The sequence below is a fragment of the Solenopsis invicta genome, chromosome 11 (genome assembly GCF_016802725.1).
Source record: "Solenopsis invicta isolate M01_SB chromosome 11, UNIL_Sinv_3.0, whole genome shotgun sequence".
In the NCBI taxonomy this organism is placed as follows: Eukaryota; Metazoa; Arthropoda; class Insecta; order Hymenoptera; family Formicidae; genus Solenopsis; species Solenopsis invicta.
Genome location: NC_052674.1, coordinates 11,931,671 through 11,949,947, shown reverse-complemented (window position 1 = coordinate 11,949,947; position 18,277 = coordinate 11,931,671). Strand labels below are relative to the sequence as shown.

The 18,277-nt window shown below is 33.2% G+C and overlaps 1 protein-coding gene across 3 annotated transcripts in view; it reads left to right on the top strand.

Annotated features, from left to right (window-relative positions):
• LOC105200605 (probable G-protein coupled receptor 158) overlaps positions 1-18,277 on the top strand; it is a 167,021-nt gene that overhangs the window by 11,795 nt on the left and 136,949 nt on the right. The gene's annotated exons all lie outside the window — the stretch shown is intronic.

The following is an 18,277-nucleotide window of genomic DNA, read 5'->3' as shown; positions in this document are numbered from 1 at the left end:
GTTGCAAAAGATACACACACGCGCGCGCGCGCGTGCACACGCACACGCACACACTCACACATGTTACGCGTGTATAGAAGCAAAAACTATTGTGGACACTTATTTACATTTTATGCAATAACTTTGTTAATAACTAATATTTTGTATTAAAATTTAACGATTATATTTATTAAGATGTTGTTTAATAGATTCCAGACTCAAAGTTATAAAATTTTTATTACTTAAGACGAATAATTTATAAAAATGACACTGCAGAGGAACGGAGGTGATAGAGGTGAAGAAAGTATTATGGCTACTGTTGACAATATATAGCTATCCCTATTATCTCCGTTATTAGGTGACATATTCTAACAATTGCTTGTGGAATTATTCGTTTAGTAGCCCGTCAGTTTTTAGTGATGCTAATATGCCAGTACCATAATAACTGACAATTGTTATAAGGCGTTTTTACTTTAGAGCACTTTTAAACTTTTCAAGTACTTTTAACTTTTAATTATACATACTTTTTTTTATTCTTAAACTTGAGCGTATTATTACACGAATGTACATACTCGAGTGTTTTTTTGTTATTTAATTTTTTATTTGGCTGTATAAAAAATTAAATAATATTAACTTTCTATACAATCGGAGATAGCTATAAAATAAAATTTTGAGTAAAAAAATTGCGTATTTACAAAGTTCCTCGCATTTTGGACAATTTTAAGCTTTATATTCGAGTTCAGCAGACCGAATAACATAAAGATGGACCGATTTCGTGCAATTTGTTCAATTCATAGACAAATATTGGTCCTAAACTATCATTGTTCTTTTTACTTTGACCGTTATTTTTTTTAATTTTATTCTAAAATTCTTATGCTCAATTTTCTTGTCTATTTAAAAAAATGTACAAGATCATTGTAAGTACTCGATTAAAAGTACTTGTTTAAATTGAGTAGTGATGTAGATCTGGGAAAATTGGTTTTTAAATAATTCGTATTTGAGTGAAAAAGATTCGATTCGATTCAATTCGACGTGAAATTTTCAGAATCAGAGTTAATTCGATTGCGCACATGTTATCAAAGATTCGATTCGATTCGATTCAATTTCACTTCACAAATGCTTGAATCGCACACCTCTACAAATTACCCACATTTTTTATTAGAAGACATCTTTGATGTAGCATTACAGAGAAAGAATTCCACATTCCTTTACACAATTAAGGTACAAAAGTGAAAAGGGCAAAGGGTAATTTTATGTTAATAACGAAAGAATGTTTTTTTACAATTTTGTTTTGCGTTGTTCTTAAATATCTTCTCTGCGTACGATTGGACGCTCCCAAGTTAATTTTCGTTACTTTTACAAATATAAAATACTTTTAGACGAATCTCACATATACTTTAACATCTCTTTATTTGAGTGTTAATTTAATATATATATATATATATAAATTATGTACAACTATAATCGAAAAATCAGAGAAATGCACGTTCCATAAAAATTCCTACCTTCAAAACAAAAGTGACTTAAGGAAAAATGCTTTTATACCTTAAAGTTGGTATGTCAAACTATAAAAGAAAGAATAGTTTAAATATTCAGCTGTTCAAAAGTTGAGTTATTCAGTAATTTGAAAATGGCGCAGTTTAATATGCACGAATGAATATAAATTGAAGGTATATTGCATTTACATTTTAAATAATGCATTTTTTTATTAATATAGCGTAATAATTGAAAATATTCTTAATTAATTACAAGAAACATCTTTGAACATTATTATATTTATAACATTCAATGTAAACGTGATTGCGATTTCTTGCATTTTAACTCAAAATTATTGTTTATATTTTAATTTTTTTTTAATAGTTTATGAAATTCCTTTAGAAAATTAGTTAAAAATAAAGAAAAAAATGTTCAAGTATAAAAAAAAAGTAAAAATGTACAATTATAAGACATGCTATTATTTTATACACGACAAGGTTATTTATATTTCGAGGCAGTTTTCCGAAACGTCTTGAATAAAGGATTAGGTTAAGGCCATCAATGTATTCCCTAGATGTTAAATTTTCTTTAGAAAGAGGATGCAGGCTGCAATTTGGCCAGATGTTTGTAGTAATGTATTTTAAAAGGAAAAAAAGGCGTTGGACATTTCTGATCAATCGTGTGGACAATATTAATGTTTAAAGTTAGCTTTAAAAAATTTGTTGTACGTATTTAATTGTGCAAAACAATTTATAACTTTTCTGTAAAGCCAGTTCAGATGTCTTTTAACAAATAATGTCAGTAATTTTTTGCTTTAGGATCCTTTTAATAATACTAAGGAGGAAGTTACTGCAGTCTTCTTTTTTTTTTCTTGGGGGCGTATAAAATTCTGATAAATGCAATCTGAACACTATTTTTTAAATTTCTTTTTGCTTTAAACTTAAAACGAAGACAGCAGTTTTACAGCTGTCGTCCTTTTATCCGTAGTTGAGAACTGATAACTATCGTACAGAATCCTTAAAATGATCTATGATCCTGACTTGCGTCTTGCAGTACGAAGCAATTGAAAAAGTTGGTTTTGTTCGGAGAACACAAAGAATCCGACTCGGATTTTAATAGAGAGTCAGGTCGGGATTACTTCTCGTTTCTGCGCAGGGTCCTTGATTGTCTGCCGAAATTGAATGATCGCAAAAGAAAGCAAAACGAAATCGAATTATTTCGTCTGATAGTACGATCCGATCAAGGAGATAAACTGTCCCGGAACGCAGAAACACGAAGGCGGCCGTTGATGTTAGAACAGATGATGTTAGAACGATTCTCTGGAACGTTAAAAATACAATAGAGGGCTGGCGTCCATTTGAAATATGCGCGTCCGCGAAAATTACAAGATAACAATTACGAAAGGATGAGAAACATAATTTTATGCTCAAGCGTTACACTCGGTGGCCGGTGTTGTGACAAAAAGCATATTTACGATCTTATTAACGTAAAATACGTGGTTTACGTGGTTTTTATATCTCACAAACAAGGAAGGCGACAGCTGATGCTTGTTTTAACGCAATACCCATTTCTATATTCAGCGTTCTCAGTAGGTTAATGCAAGTCTGTTTTTCTCTCCATCGGGTTTTTATATTCTTAGATCTTTCTTCTTGTTGCACATTTAAAGTACAGCCATCTGTCGCAGCGATTTTATTTCGGGACACGACCGAATCGAATGATTTATTTATTCGGTATCGTCGAAAGTGTAATGAGCAAGCACCTTTGAGCTATATAAGGTCGATATTCGTAGTCGTAAATAATTCAATATCTTTTGATTGAAAGAAAAATATCGATGAATATATGAATGAATCTGTAATTAATCATGCTTTTAATTGAAGATTGAAAATTATTCACTAGGAATACTCCCGGGAAAAAATTTTTTATGTATAATTATATAGAATTGTACATCAAATACATCCATATATATTAAAATATATACAATTGTATATAATTATCATATAATATTCATATATATTAAAGATAATTATATATGATTAAATATAAAATATGTCTATATATTAAAATATATTTATGTATTAAATGTCTAAATATATTATGTCTATATACAAAGTGATTATTAATGAATGTTCTCACTTTTTACCATTGGAGCTCGCATTTGTAATTTCTAATATAATAATATGTTAGAAATACATATCCGTCCGTAAATCATGCTCCAATGGTAAAAAGTGGGAACATTCATTAATAATCACCCTGTATATAATTAAAAATAAAAAAATTCATTAATAATATGTATATAATATATATATATATATAATTATATATTTTATATACAATATAATTTTATGTAATTTTATGTAATATGCTAAAATATATATAATTATATATAATTATCATACAATTTTTATAAAAAAAAAAGATAAAGATAATTTATTGTATATGATTATATATAAAATATGTCTATATATGAAAATATATATAATTATATATTTTATATATAATTTTATATAATTATGCTTATTTTATGTATAATTATATATCAATTTTTTCCCGGGCCGGCCTAAAAGATATGACAAAACATCTCTTTTAATAAATTTTCAGTATTTTAAGAATTTTAGAAATGCACACACATAACAATAAAATATTTACGTGATTATTTCTACAGCGTTCTTTACATTTATCTTTTAGAATCGTAAAGAAGAAACTACTAGATTCCTATACTTTTAAGCTTGATCTCTCTTTAAGATCACTGAATTCTGAATGAATTCTTATCGGTGAACTCTAAACCTCTCGAAACTTTCTGTGCTTGGTTGGTGACGTCGTGAATAATCGCTGTTCTGTTTTATACGACTTGGAGTGTCTGCGGCTAAAGGATGACCTGGCGCAATCTGCGCAATAAATAGAGGGGTCACTCGAGAGCTTTAAAAAGTAACTAAACCAAAATTACATATTAAATTAAACCCTGTTGAATTCTCGTGGTGGGGCTCATAGAAATATTCGGGAAAAATTCATTAGTTAATTAAGCCAGACTCAAATTTATCAGCCCTTTAACTTGCGCTCGCGCTCAATGTTGTATTTTTTTTCACGGCTTTGCCAATATTTAGTTTGTGAACGCTATGTAGCTTATGCGACGCTGGGCTTTATTAACTAACCAATGCATCTCGCGAGAGGAGAATTATTATTATTTACTCTGAAGTTTCATATTGTTTACGGCCATGTTGATTAATACAAAATCAATACTAACTTTTCGATATTTATTTGTTTTACCACCTGCGTGTTATACTCTATGAATGCGTGAGAAAAGCGAGATATGAAGGATGGTTGGAAAAGTCGCGAGAGAGAGAGAGAAAGGGGGGGGGGAGAGCGCGCGGGTAGATTCGACGAATATCGCTCGATTTATACGGTCGTCCAAGAAGCGAGTCGATCATCGATCTCTTGGGCTTCCTACCACTCGTAAATCCCCGTGTAAAGGAAAGATAGTGAGTTTACTCGCAGTTTGCGGCGATATAAAACGATCTCGGGGACATGAAACGATCTCGGCAGTGCATCGCGCTGCCATTAAAACGGTAATTTCCGGGAGAATCGGTGTCGACGTTATACTCTCGTGATTTCCGCGCCTCGCGATTTCGCTTGACGTGGCTGGAATGCCTACTCGGGCTACTTATCCCCGTCCCTCTTTCGGATTTAACGCCTCCAACTTTATGTTCTTCGCAACAGAACTGTAAAGAACTTGCTAACATCGCATAATGAAGGACGGCAAGACTATGGAAGAGCACATAAATTAAATGATAAAATTCAGAACGACAGTTCTTCACAGTTCTTCAACTTGCTTCTTGGAGTAACGTTTCACGGTTCTCTTTTTTTTATTAAGCTCAAATTAAGTCTTTCAGTTAAATATAATCTTTCCAGCTGGATGTAATATTACATACATACATGTAATATTATACTTTTGATATGCTGGTAGTAATTATGATATCTCTCATATTTCTACTGTGCTATGACGACTCAAGCACTTTAACGTGGACACGTTTAGTAATATGTAATAATTAAAGAGCACGATTCCTGAACTCTCCGGTACACTCGGACTGAGCGAGCTTTCGTGGAGATTGAAATGTTTAAATCATGAAATATAGGATGTATGTAATACCTGTTAAGAGATTTTAGTGATATTACGTAGCCTGGCATTGCTAAACGTTCGTCTGTCTAGTTGACCCGAAGCGTATACCTCAGGGGGAGACGTATCCATTAAAATGTCCCAAGGAAATTGATAACGTTTCCATCCCTTCTTTTCTAACTGCATCGCAATAACAAGCTGTTTGTGTTGCAGCTTTTTAGACAATGCACACACACCCACAGTGGTTTCAGTTTTCTTGCCCTTGCCGCGCCGCCGCGCGCCGTTCGATTCCTAAGTTTATGCACGATCGTATTTCTCATCCGCCACAGGAATGTAATTCATCCCCCTCCCAGCTTTGCCCTTTCAAATATTAGACGCGGGAGACAAATGCGGGTTCCGCAAGCCCGATAATTGGTGCGGTAGAGAGCGTCAATATATTTATTGACAATGTGTATCGATTTTCCTCGACGGGTATGTGTGTATATTCTCTGGACTAGGCCGTCCGACATTTCGCTTATAATCAATGACTTGCCTACCACGGAATGCATTCAAGGACAATCAAACGCTTTCAATTATGTATTTGATGAAAGTTGCTCGCCCCGCGATCCACTTGATCGCCGAGCGTCCGAGATCTAATGCGTAAATTTTAAATCGTCGAACGTTTTATGTAGCGAAACGGGGCGAGAAGATGCAGAGTGTTTGTTTTCAAGCATAATTGCGATGCCATTTCGAAGCGTTTATATCGTTCACTGGAGCAACTATATATATACGCTGAAATCTGTGATCAGGTACAATTCATTGTGCCTTCGAGTCGTTTTACGGAACGCTTTTATAATTCATAACAATAGCTGTTGCAAAGCAGAACTAATACTGCGTAATTTTAAAAAAAAACCCTTCATGTCAAGCTGTAGGCGAAATATAAATAAAAAGTATGTACTTACAATACACACGCCGCTATTACACGTTCAACGATGTAAAAGCGAGAGATACGCGGTTTAAAATAAATATTCATCGTGTATTCATGGCTCACAAAAATTACGTATTATTACATTGAAAATTCCATGAGGCAGAAACAAGTTTTTAAAGTGTGAAAATATTTTTTTTTTTTACAAAGAATTTGCAAAATTTATTTTTAAAATAATTTAAAATGAGGATTTGATTTCAGCAAAACGACTATTTGCAAAATGATTCTCAGCCTCGGGACGAGAATTAAATTACAGTTTCGACAAATAGAATTCTCGGTTGAAACTTTGGACACAATCTCCCGAAAAGTTTCTATCTTTGATCGTTCTGAAATGCACTTCACACAGATTACATCTTAATAAAGAAGTAGTCTAAACGGGATTTTCAACAAGTCGATAATTTTCAAGGGGTTCTTGTCCGCTTTATTTTTTTCACTTGTCAGTAGAAATTGACTCTCATGTCACGTTTAGTCACAAAAATAAAAGGAATTTTATCTACTATTTAGTAACATAACGTTCACTAGAGTTGGAAACGTTACCTTAAAAAGGCGTAATTGTTACTTGAAATGTTTGTTACTTTGTTTTTAATGCTATTATTAAGGCATTAGATTTTAAAATTAAATTATTTGATAATAAATGTTAAATGTAATGATAAACATTACTTGAAAGCTCTTCTTTATATTAAACTTATCTAATAATTTTTCTAATTCTTTAACTTTTAGTATATTTATTTTTACAAGAAATTAGATTTAATACTTTTTAAACGTTAATGTCGTTATTAAGAATCCATTCCAGTAATCATTGCCAGTACTGAAAATCTATGGTATATGTATATAATGTAAATTATTCAGAATCGACAGTGGCTATCAGAATGCAGCTCAAGATATAAAAATACTGTAATATCGGAATATTTTTTTATCCAATTACGCGATTAACGTGTGATCAGAGCGATCTGCTGAATAGGTATAAGAATAATAGAAAACTAAAGTACGATAAAAATAACGAATAAATTCATTACTGCAGAAATATAACGACATTACCGTTACAAATAGAAAAACGTAACAATCATTACCAAAAAAAATACCGAAACGTTTGACTAAACGAAGCGTTTTTTTAACACGTTATTTCTCAACTATGACGCTCACTATGCAACGTTTCTAGCAGTTATAAAAAAGATTAGCGAAAAAATTTAGTAGTTATCTAATCTGGAATATTTATTATCTTTTTATTGTGCCTCGTTCGATACTCCGGAGTCGAATCCCAATATTCACTGTTAGTAATGAAAATCTATAGTTTATATGTACGAGTATACATGCGTGTATATTATAGATTTTTAGTTATTAGATTTTTTTAAATAAAATAAGATAACTTCAATCTGAATCTGCCGATCAATGTAAAGTTCTACAATACCAGCTAAAATTATTGAAGTTTAAAAAACTGCAGGGTTTTTAAATTTATTCTTTTTTGTTTTAATTAACGACAAAATTGGTAAATATTTGAATTTTAGTCTCGAAATCAGTACAAAGAACAAAATAACGAAAAATTTGGTTTATAATGATTTATGCAGCGAAAATGACCATATTTTGTTGCAATTTAAAATAAATAACTTTTAGATCGATATTTATAGTCGTAAATAATTTTTAATCTTGATTGAAAGAAATAAATGAATGAATATATGAATAAATGTGTAATTAATTATGCTTTTAATCAAAAATTGAAAATTATTTCTGATTATGAATATCGACCACAAACAAATAAGTTCCAAATAAACTTTTGCACGAATATTTATTAGAGCTTTATTAGTAAACACAACAATTTTGATTTAATCCATAATGCTACTTTCTCATTAATTTTGCAAATAAATACTTTCTCGATTTTACATAAGAATCAAGAAGAAAAAAAAATTAAATAACTTTTAAAAAAGAACTGTGTTCTCTTATTGATCAAATTTCACGCAGATACTCAAACATAATAGAACAATCTATGAAATTTTTATACTTTTGTTAATGTTTGAGACGTGATACATCCTTAACCGCTACATAAAAAAAAATTTAGTATTGAAGAAGGTATTACAGCCTTTATAGATTTAACAGCCGTTTATAATAACTCCATTGTTAGGTAATGAATTCTAATGAACGTTTATGGAATCATTTGTTTATTAATCCACCGCTTTGCAGCGGCGCTAATGAGCCGGTACATAATATAGCTGTCATTTATTAGGAAGCATCTTTACTTTCGAGCATTTCGAAACTTTGGTACATTTTAACATTAAATTACACATACTTTATCATTTTTTTAATTGAGCGTTTCTCTTTGTTATTTAATACTTTATTTGATTGTAGGCATTTCGGGTTACGCAAAGTTAGACAATAACTCGGGATTATGCAGTTATTTAAGCGTACTGATGTTATAATATAATCTCTCTCTCTAAGTTTTCTAAGTTATCGAAGTTGTTATTTATTAAGTTGGTTGTAGTTTTAATATTTATCTATAGTTTACATTACGTGTGCTATAGGTCTCAGTCTACATGGGGAATGATTTCGTATATGTATACATACGTTTGTATATGTTCTACATTTTGTCGTTATTTTGAATAAATACATAATTTTATAAGAAAACTAATTTTTTAAATCTATATTTGTGGAAGGATCACTACCGCTGTTTCTTTTCGATCTATATTGCAATGTTATCACTTTTTTATAAATAACATTATTTTTAACTTTGAGTAGTAAATATTTTATAATTTTGAGTCTAGAATACGTTGAGTAGCATATTAGTGGAACGTAAAGTTTTTAATTTATAATATTGATTATTAATAAAATTATTATATATAAAATACAAATAGAGAATTGTAAACTATCTTTTCCTCAAATAAACAATCTTGCCTCATATATTGTCACATATTCTCATATATTGTCATAATGTCTCATATATTAGTAAAAATATGGAATAATTTTTAAAGAATTTTATAGTGACATAACTTGCTTGCATACAGAAAAATTGTATTTTATGAAGAAAATATATTTATTTTTATTTAAATTTCATGAGTTGAGAGGAAAAAGTATCGTATCGGAAGTAACGTATTTTCAAACCAAAAATTATAATTCTTTTAAATAACATATAAAAGAATAAGCTCTTTACATGTTTATTAATAAAAGTGTAAAAGTTACACTTTGCACCTTTTCAACGTTTGAAAAAGATTAAATGTAGCAGAAATATATGCGCTTATACTCAATTTATTTAAAATCAAATTACAATTTATATGAATTAAACACGCTGTTAAAAATGTCATTAAAATTAATGTATTTTTAAGTTACACATTAAATTTAAAATATCTATCACTAAAAAGTATGTGTATAAAATTTAATTCACTTTTGACAACATCAAATTTACGTTAAACGTATATTAAATGTTTTTAATGTACCTGCTTGAAATTTGTTTCCGTTACATTAAATTTTGCTGCTGATTTTTAACACTGCAAATTAAACATCTTTCTTGCTTGCCGTTTTTTTTTAATTTTTTAACATTGACAACAATGATATTATGTTTTTTATTCTAGATGACTGAAAATAAATATAAATAATATTAAAATAAAAATAGACTTGCTAAATTTTGAAATTATATCAAACTTTTTAAGGAAGATGTTATATTCTTATATGTGAGACAATGACTGTTGATTTAATTATTAATTCTTTTCTGTTTAGTGGTAGGATAGTATTTTGAAAAACTCATTATCACATCAAGAAATCTCACTACGAAATCATCGTTAAATGCGTATCAAGTGAGCTCATAATGACTTTTTTACTACTTGTACTCAAATAGTATTACGACTACTACTTGATTTCATCTTATTACAATTTTGTGTTCTACCTGAGTACTAGATTTTGAATCTGATCGACTGGAATCATTTTTACTCATTGTCAGTCGGTACGCAACGTTTAAAGAACAATCACTAATTTTTGTGCCTATTTTAATAACAGTTATGGTATATAGACGTAATAAAAATAAAAATATTTTTTTTACATTTTACCTTGTTATTTGGTAATCTCAATATTGCGTTATATCGGATCAATGGGCGTTAAAAACATACGAGTAATAACGCGAAATAATAATTGAAGAATCACAACAGCGGATCTTGCGAATTTGTTTTTTTATCGCGGATAAATACGCAAGGATTGAATTATAGATAAACACCGCTATTTATCTCGCCTCCACGGGTTTTTATTGATTTTGCAGTAAATCTGACTGAATAATCATTGTTGGTTTGAACGCGCAGATCTCGTCCGAAGCTTATTTCCAAGTATCGAAGTGGCATGCAATATGCATGTTTTTAAAAACGCGCAAATTGGATCCTACTTTGATTTTCGGAAATGCTGAAGTTTACCGCGAAGGACAAAGGCTCCCAAGCAAACGTCTCGTTTGCGGGAACAATGTGGGAGCATAAAGGGAGACTCGAAACTCAATATTGTGCTTGCGCGCAAGCACACGATGTCTCGAATGGGCTCCATCAGAAAATTTCTGAGCACTTTCTGAGCGAAGAAGCCTCGAGTTGGCCAAAGTGAATGTTCGCGCGTAAAATCGACGGAGAATCGATTTCACAAGCGAGATGAAGCTGCGCGAAGAAAGAGGGTACTTGACTTGCTTAACTTTTTCGGTTCTGATTTATCGGGGTGGGTCGCCGGGACATTTCGTTCACAATATTCCGGGAAAAATATGTCTGCGAAATCGATAAAATATGTCTGTCAGGTCCGTTTGTATTCAGGTATCCTTTCACTTCCTTCTTCTTCGATTTACGAACTTTCTGACTTATGACCCGGTACGCGCGGTAGTTTTGTCTTCTAATCACTTGTTGAACTCAATGGGCGCTAAAGCTAAATATTAATTTTATAATTGATTTTATATACTATCGAATATTATATATTAAGAATTGTTCTTAAGAAAAAACAATTTTATTATCCTTTAAATTAAAGTCTCTAATAAGCCATTCTAGCTATAATTATTTTTTTTATGAATACTTTATTCGTATAAAATATATAATATCTTATATGTCAGTTTAAACCAAAATTGTGCCGCATAAATTATAAAATTATGTCTACATGAACTATTACGCCTATATGAATTATTATATACACATTGTTTACGTTATGCTCACGAATCTTTTCATGTAGACAATGCAAACAATGTAAATTATTATTTCCGTATCAATTATCAAATACCACATTGGTCTATTATGCAATTTATTATTATAAATTATTGTAAATTAGCTACCACAATGCAGAGAAAGATAATCAAATTATAAGATTATTAATATATTTGACTTTAGTATTGCGAAAATGAAAATAAGAAAACGGAATATTGTCATTATTACTGATGAAATCTGAATCTTCTATGATCCATAGATTATCGTTTACATAGACACGTGAAACATAATTTACATAATTCACTTTATATGTACACATAATGCAAATTATTTACATTTTATGCGTAAAAACGTCTAATTCTAATGTAAATTATTATAAATTAGGTAACACAATACACAGAGAAAAGTAATTGAGTTATAAGACTATTAATGTATACATGACTTTAGTATTGATAAAATAAAAATTTATAATATTAAAAATATAATATTATATTAACTATTATTTTTAATAAAATTTGAATTTTCAATGATTTTTAGATTATTGTTTACATAGACGGCACGTAAAACATAATTTACATAGTTTACATTATATACTCACAATAAAGATTATATTATACACACACACACACACACACACATATATATATATATATATATAGTTATACACACACACACACACACACACACACACACATATATATATATAGTTTAAACCAGCTTGAGTGTTTACGTGTCTATATGGATTATTTATAAATAATAAAAATAATAAATTTTAAAAATATTTTTATAAATAATAAAAATAATAATATGGACTATTGGTACGTAAAATATAAATAATAAAAGCTTGTGTGAAAGAATCTACCATTTTACATTGTATACATTAATATTTTCTTATCATGACTAATGCTTATTATTATTTGACATACGTAAATCTTGGAACGTAAGTAAAGAGATATCTGTACCTATATCTCGTTACGGTCAGTCATGATAATAAGAAAATATTAATGTTAATGTATACGATGTAAAGTGATAGATTCTTTCACGCAAGCTTTTAGAATGAAAACGGTGTGGTACACTTATAATTTTAATAGAGTTCTTCAAACACTTTCGTGAGACACGATAAATGATTTCGGACTTGTCTTTCCGGGCAAACTAAATTTGCTATTATTATTACAATTATACATTTAGGTATTAATAACTCAATTTTTTAACATGCATTATTCAACGTTGTTGCGTGACTACCGGGATCGACAAACTTTTTGTTCCTTTAATAACGCTCGGGATTAATTTTCCACGGGAGACCAAGATTTCCTTACAATGAGCATGTTGTCTATTGTAATATTAAGCTCCAAAACTTTTAGACTTGTATAATAACTCCTTGGAGAACAAAAAAATGAATAATAAAATACAATGCGCGTTTTGCGTTTTATTTAGTTATAAAGGATGCCATATTTCTACTTTATAAAATTATGCTCCGTGTTGCTTATATAAAATAAAACTGAAGACAAAAGAGGAAGGAAGGAAGGAAATAACTTTATATTCTTTTATTCCTCTTATTAAAAAAGTTTTCGACACCTTTACCCGCACAGAGACACGCCACGCGCCGAGACATAAAAATATAGTAGCGATGAGGTTAAATCGGAGGGTAACTATCGCGTTAGGGTCTTTGCCCTTTTTGAAAAGTCTACGGTTCATATGACGCCACTCCCCGTCCACTTTCCGTCGCCCTTCCTTCCGCGCTTTTGCCTTCCTAGCAATTGCCCGACCACCGCCAGCCCGACCATCTTCCCTGACTGTTACCGTCTGGCCGCGGTTATTGGCTGCTATATTCGCGGAGGCGACATAAATTATTGCTACATTCTGGTAGGCGAGCATGGCTTGCCTCTCCACTTTTATGACGATTGCGAACAGCTTCGACCGCTTTCACTCGTGTAAAACAGTAATACTGGGGGAAAGGTCAACCTCCGAACCATCTAGGTCAATCCTTGACTAAGAAGATGTAATATTAACTCCTTTCGACTCATTCTTTTTCACGAATTATCTATCGAAATCGAATTGTTTAACACTTTTTTTTTCTCAATTTGAAAGATATTTGCATTTCTATCTTTCAAAGTTTGTAACACGTTCATAGGACATAGAGGTGTTAAACATTAGGCGCGAAGAGATAAATGGGCGGCCTACCATCGCACTTTCTAAGCTAACAGAGATTGATCTAGAATTTATCAAATCACAATCTTCCATTAAAACTTGCGACGCGGTAGCATTAGGACACGCCGTGTATATATTATTAAGTCACGGTAAGATCGGATAACTGCTTCAGAAGTTCTTAAACATAGTCGGTGCCTTCCGTTAACCAAGTTTCCACGTAACTACATTATTTCATCATTTTCACGAGAAGTAATTATTCTATGGAATTCTAGTGTGTGTGTGTGTGTGTGTGTTTTTTAAATAAAATTTCAACACGTCGAAAGAGAAACTTTCTCGCGAGCGGTTGTCGAGATTACAAATAAATTTTTGTCGCCTCGTGACAATTTCCTGTTCCAGTAAATAGCGTTCGCGGCAAAAACGCGTTTCATCGTTTATCGTTCAACCGGCTTTCCATCGGTCTATACGCGTTGTTCTATAATAAAAATACTCGAAAATGGGGAACTACTTAAATTAAATCCAACCCCTCCGCGTGTGTACATTGCAATACAATTTACACGCTCCCGTGCGACCGACGTAACCATGTAAGAAGGAATAAAAGACTCGGGAAGCAATTTCGAACAAATTAAATGGACTGTCCCCTTTGTGAAGTGCCCTCCACCCTCTGGTCGACACTAAAAATAGAAAACATAATTAAATCGATTATTTGATACGTGAGAATTTCAATGAAAAGAAATTTCACGTAAGATATTATAATTATTTATTTAGATGGTGAGGCAAAGGTCAGATACCACTATCGGGTGAGTTTGCGATACAAAAAGAAAAAACAATCCTGAGAAAAGAAATCACGCGACGCTGTTGAAAATTGAACTCAGAAACTTGTTGGTTTCCGATAGCGTTTTATTGATATGCCAGATAGAAATCTGCACCGTGCTTGAAACCATGTAAGTTATATCGATCGTTATATGCACTGACTTCTATACAGGAGCGCATACGGTTCTTTGTGAACCCATTCGTGGATTTAATTATTTCTATTTACTCGGAATCCCGCGCTGCCTTTGCTCCAGATATTTTATTTATTTTCAAGTTTCATGGCGTAAAAGTTAAAAAATAAAAAAAATAAATAAATTCAAATGTTTGAAAAATTTAATCTTTTATGTGTAAGCAGGTCCGAATACGACTGTAATTAAAACTGCATTTGAAAAAAAAAAGAAAAAAAAAGAAACTTACTCTTAATTAAGTGATCTAATTTTCATGTTAAAAATACATTTAATACTTTGTCGTTTTCTCTTACTCTACGAGAGAAAAGTTCGTCACATTACTCGAGGGAATTTTATCTGTAATCGTTCTTTCGTGATACCCGCGATATTTGTGATTTCAATATTTAAAAATAAATGTGTCAACAGCTTGCAGCGCGATACTTAAAGCCCCATAAGAGAAGAGATTTGTCGTTCAGATATTAAAGCCTTTTCCAAATTAATTGGAAAAGCATGTTCCTTTTAATTGGTACTCGCTAAACGTATTCAGGGGAAAAGCGTTGGAAACTCAATTTATTCCTTTGTATCTCTGCCTCCGGCCTGTAACCGGAGGTGGGGAGGGGCGCGCCTCTCGAAAAGTAATAAAAAATTTTTTCCACGCGCGGAATTAATGACCGTCCGAGGTATGCTCGTATTGCAAGCGGGATCACCCCGGAAACTTTCGAGAAAGATTGCCGCTCTCTCTCTCTCTCTCTCTCTCTCTCTCTCTCTCTCCTCCGTTAAAAACCCTTAGATCCTACGGTATCGATACCGCCGCTGAAAGGAGCGGAAATGTCACGGCGATGCGCACGTTCCTTCAACGCGACGACAGACAATGCTGAGCTCAGCGTTCTGTCGCGCGAGCTCGATCGATATGTCGTGAACTGTGTTAGAGAACGCGTTGCCTTGTGGCGACGTGATCTCTTCCATCGCCATGCCAATGCCGTGACGATACTGCTATTGTACGGCAAGGGCGTGTAACGATATATGACGCTGCAGGAAGGGGAGGGCCCGATACGCCTTGTTATAAATCTTTCACAAAAGATCTCAGTTTCTTGATACGAGAAATTACGTTGCGTTAAATTCCCTTTGTCGCACAATATTTACTTATAGAGTGAAGCTACTAATACGGTATTTCCTCCAGGGTGTAGATAATGTAAATACTTCCCCGTAACGCTCTTGCGATTTCGTGGACGGAAGCTGCGCGTCTTTTTCATTTGCTCCCTCTCCTATCGTTGATATCGGACGACAGCGTTATCTTTTAATCCACATTCTCCGTCCGCTCATTTAATTGAACGAGATTGCTCGAACCTCTTTATGGGTCGATTGGTAATCTTCGTGTTGTGAAGCGGATAAACCATAATCATGTTGCCACGCTTGGGCGCGCTAAACGCGCCGTGAACGCGAGCTATTTGCTTTTATAACCCGCGCGCGCATTCGCGCGGTATTTATCATGGGAGAGGAGCCTGGCGGGTTTATTATAAATATCAGAACTTTTACATATTTATACGATTACGGGGCGGCGAGGTGAAGTGAGGCGAGGAAACGCGCTAAATTGTGATAAATGCGTAAAAAGGGTACATTTAGGCGAGCGCGCGGATTTAGGTACACTTAAGCGCGAAAACGTCGCGAATAATTCACACGCATTTTCTCTCCCGACGTGCTGCCGGTTGAGTGCAGGTCTACTCACCTGCCTGCCGCCGCCGCCGCTAAAATCTTTAGAATCTCAAAGAATCGCTCCCTTAAAAATTAGATTAGAGTTATAAACGTATTACCTTTCCCCACGGCGCGGCGCTTCTCCGTTCGTAAAAAAAAACGCCGCCCGGAGCGCACGGTGGAGAATTCCCGACAGGTCTCGGGCAATCTCTGGGAACGCGTATCCATCGCATGCATACGTGCGAGAGCTGCATGCTACTAGCTCCGGCTTCTCCAGTTTCTTGCCGTGTTTTGGAGGTTTCGTGACGCGGATAAAAGCTCGCAAAAGGCGGCGCACGATAACGTTACAAACAATGGGCGATGCTTGGACGAGCAGCGTTCAACGATGAGAAACGAGGACTTCGGGGACTCTTAAAGAGAGACTCTTTTCAACGGCCTTTTTACAGCCGTGAAGGGAATACCGGGAAAGAATCCCTCTTTAATCGCGACCGATTACGGCCGATCCACGATAGTGCGCGCGGCTTGAAACGGCCATTGCCGCTGAATATCTTTCGAGAGAAGAGCCGAAAGAAAGACTTTTGCAAACAAATATTATAATATTTATAGTTACATATTTCATCGGCATATTTTAATATTGATATTGCAACGCGACGCGCACAGCTTGTGATCCGCGCGCGGATATTACGTATTCTTCTAAATTTTCGAATGTAATATTTTATGTGCAAATATCATGCGTGGAACACGTGAAATATAAATAAGCAATTTCGGCGAAATTGCAATAAATATGTAATAATGTATTGCGGCGTGGTCTACGTCAAAATAAAAAGCAGCTATTAAATTGTAATAAGCGATATATGTGTGTCACGTGTGTTATTAATGCATTGTGAAAGTAAATGTGTTACGTTATTATATTTGTGATACGAGAGGGAAGTAAAAATTAAAAACTTGGGCAAAACTGAGCGAGGGTTTTTCAGCAAAGAAGTTCTCAGCGATTCGAATGCACTCGACTGATGCGTTTCTCGGCCCCGCGAAATATCGGCGCCAATATTCTCCACGTCGATAAAATCGACGAACGAATTATTACCGCGGCTAAGAAGAATGGATCGAACGGTATAAATGTTCCGGGCTATATGTCTAAAGGCCTGTCTGGGTGATTATAAGATATAGATATTTTAAGTCTGTTCGTAGCCTCAATCTTTCTTTTATACTCCCTATTTAAAGATTATTTCCTCGACGAAAACGCATCCCTAACTTCTTATCTATGTTACAACTTTTAATTAACTTTTAACATTTAATTACTAATTTCAATACATTATCCATAAGCCCTGCTGATATCAAGATTTATGAAACGTTAGACATCTAAAAGTACAAGAGTTCAGTAGTAAAAGTATAAATCGAAAATTCAAGATTCCAGGAAACTCAAGCTCGCGAGGAACGCTTGAAGAACGTCAATTTCAAAAGATCCAAGTTCGTAAATACGTTATGTTAAATATGTTCGTAAATAAGAATCAAATATCTCGGCATGTAATAAATTCACCGAGTTTATGGATGCAGATTTGATCAAGGATTTGGAATTAAGAAGAAAGTAAAAAGATGGTAACACGTCCGAGAAGTCGCTAATGTACTCCGCTGTCAGTTATCTATTCTTTTTTTAACCAGCGGGACATCGAGGGTAAATCTAGGACACATGTTTCTCGTATATTCTGTATGCATTTTAAGAAACGCTCGAGAAAAATGTGGCAAAGAATTGCTAAACGTCGTAAAGAAACGTGAAGGAAATAAAGTAAGTGAT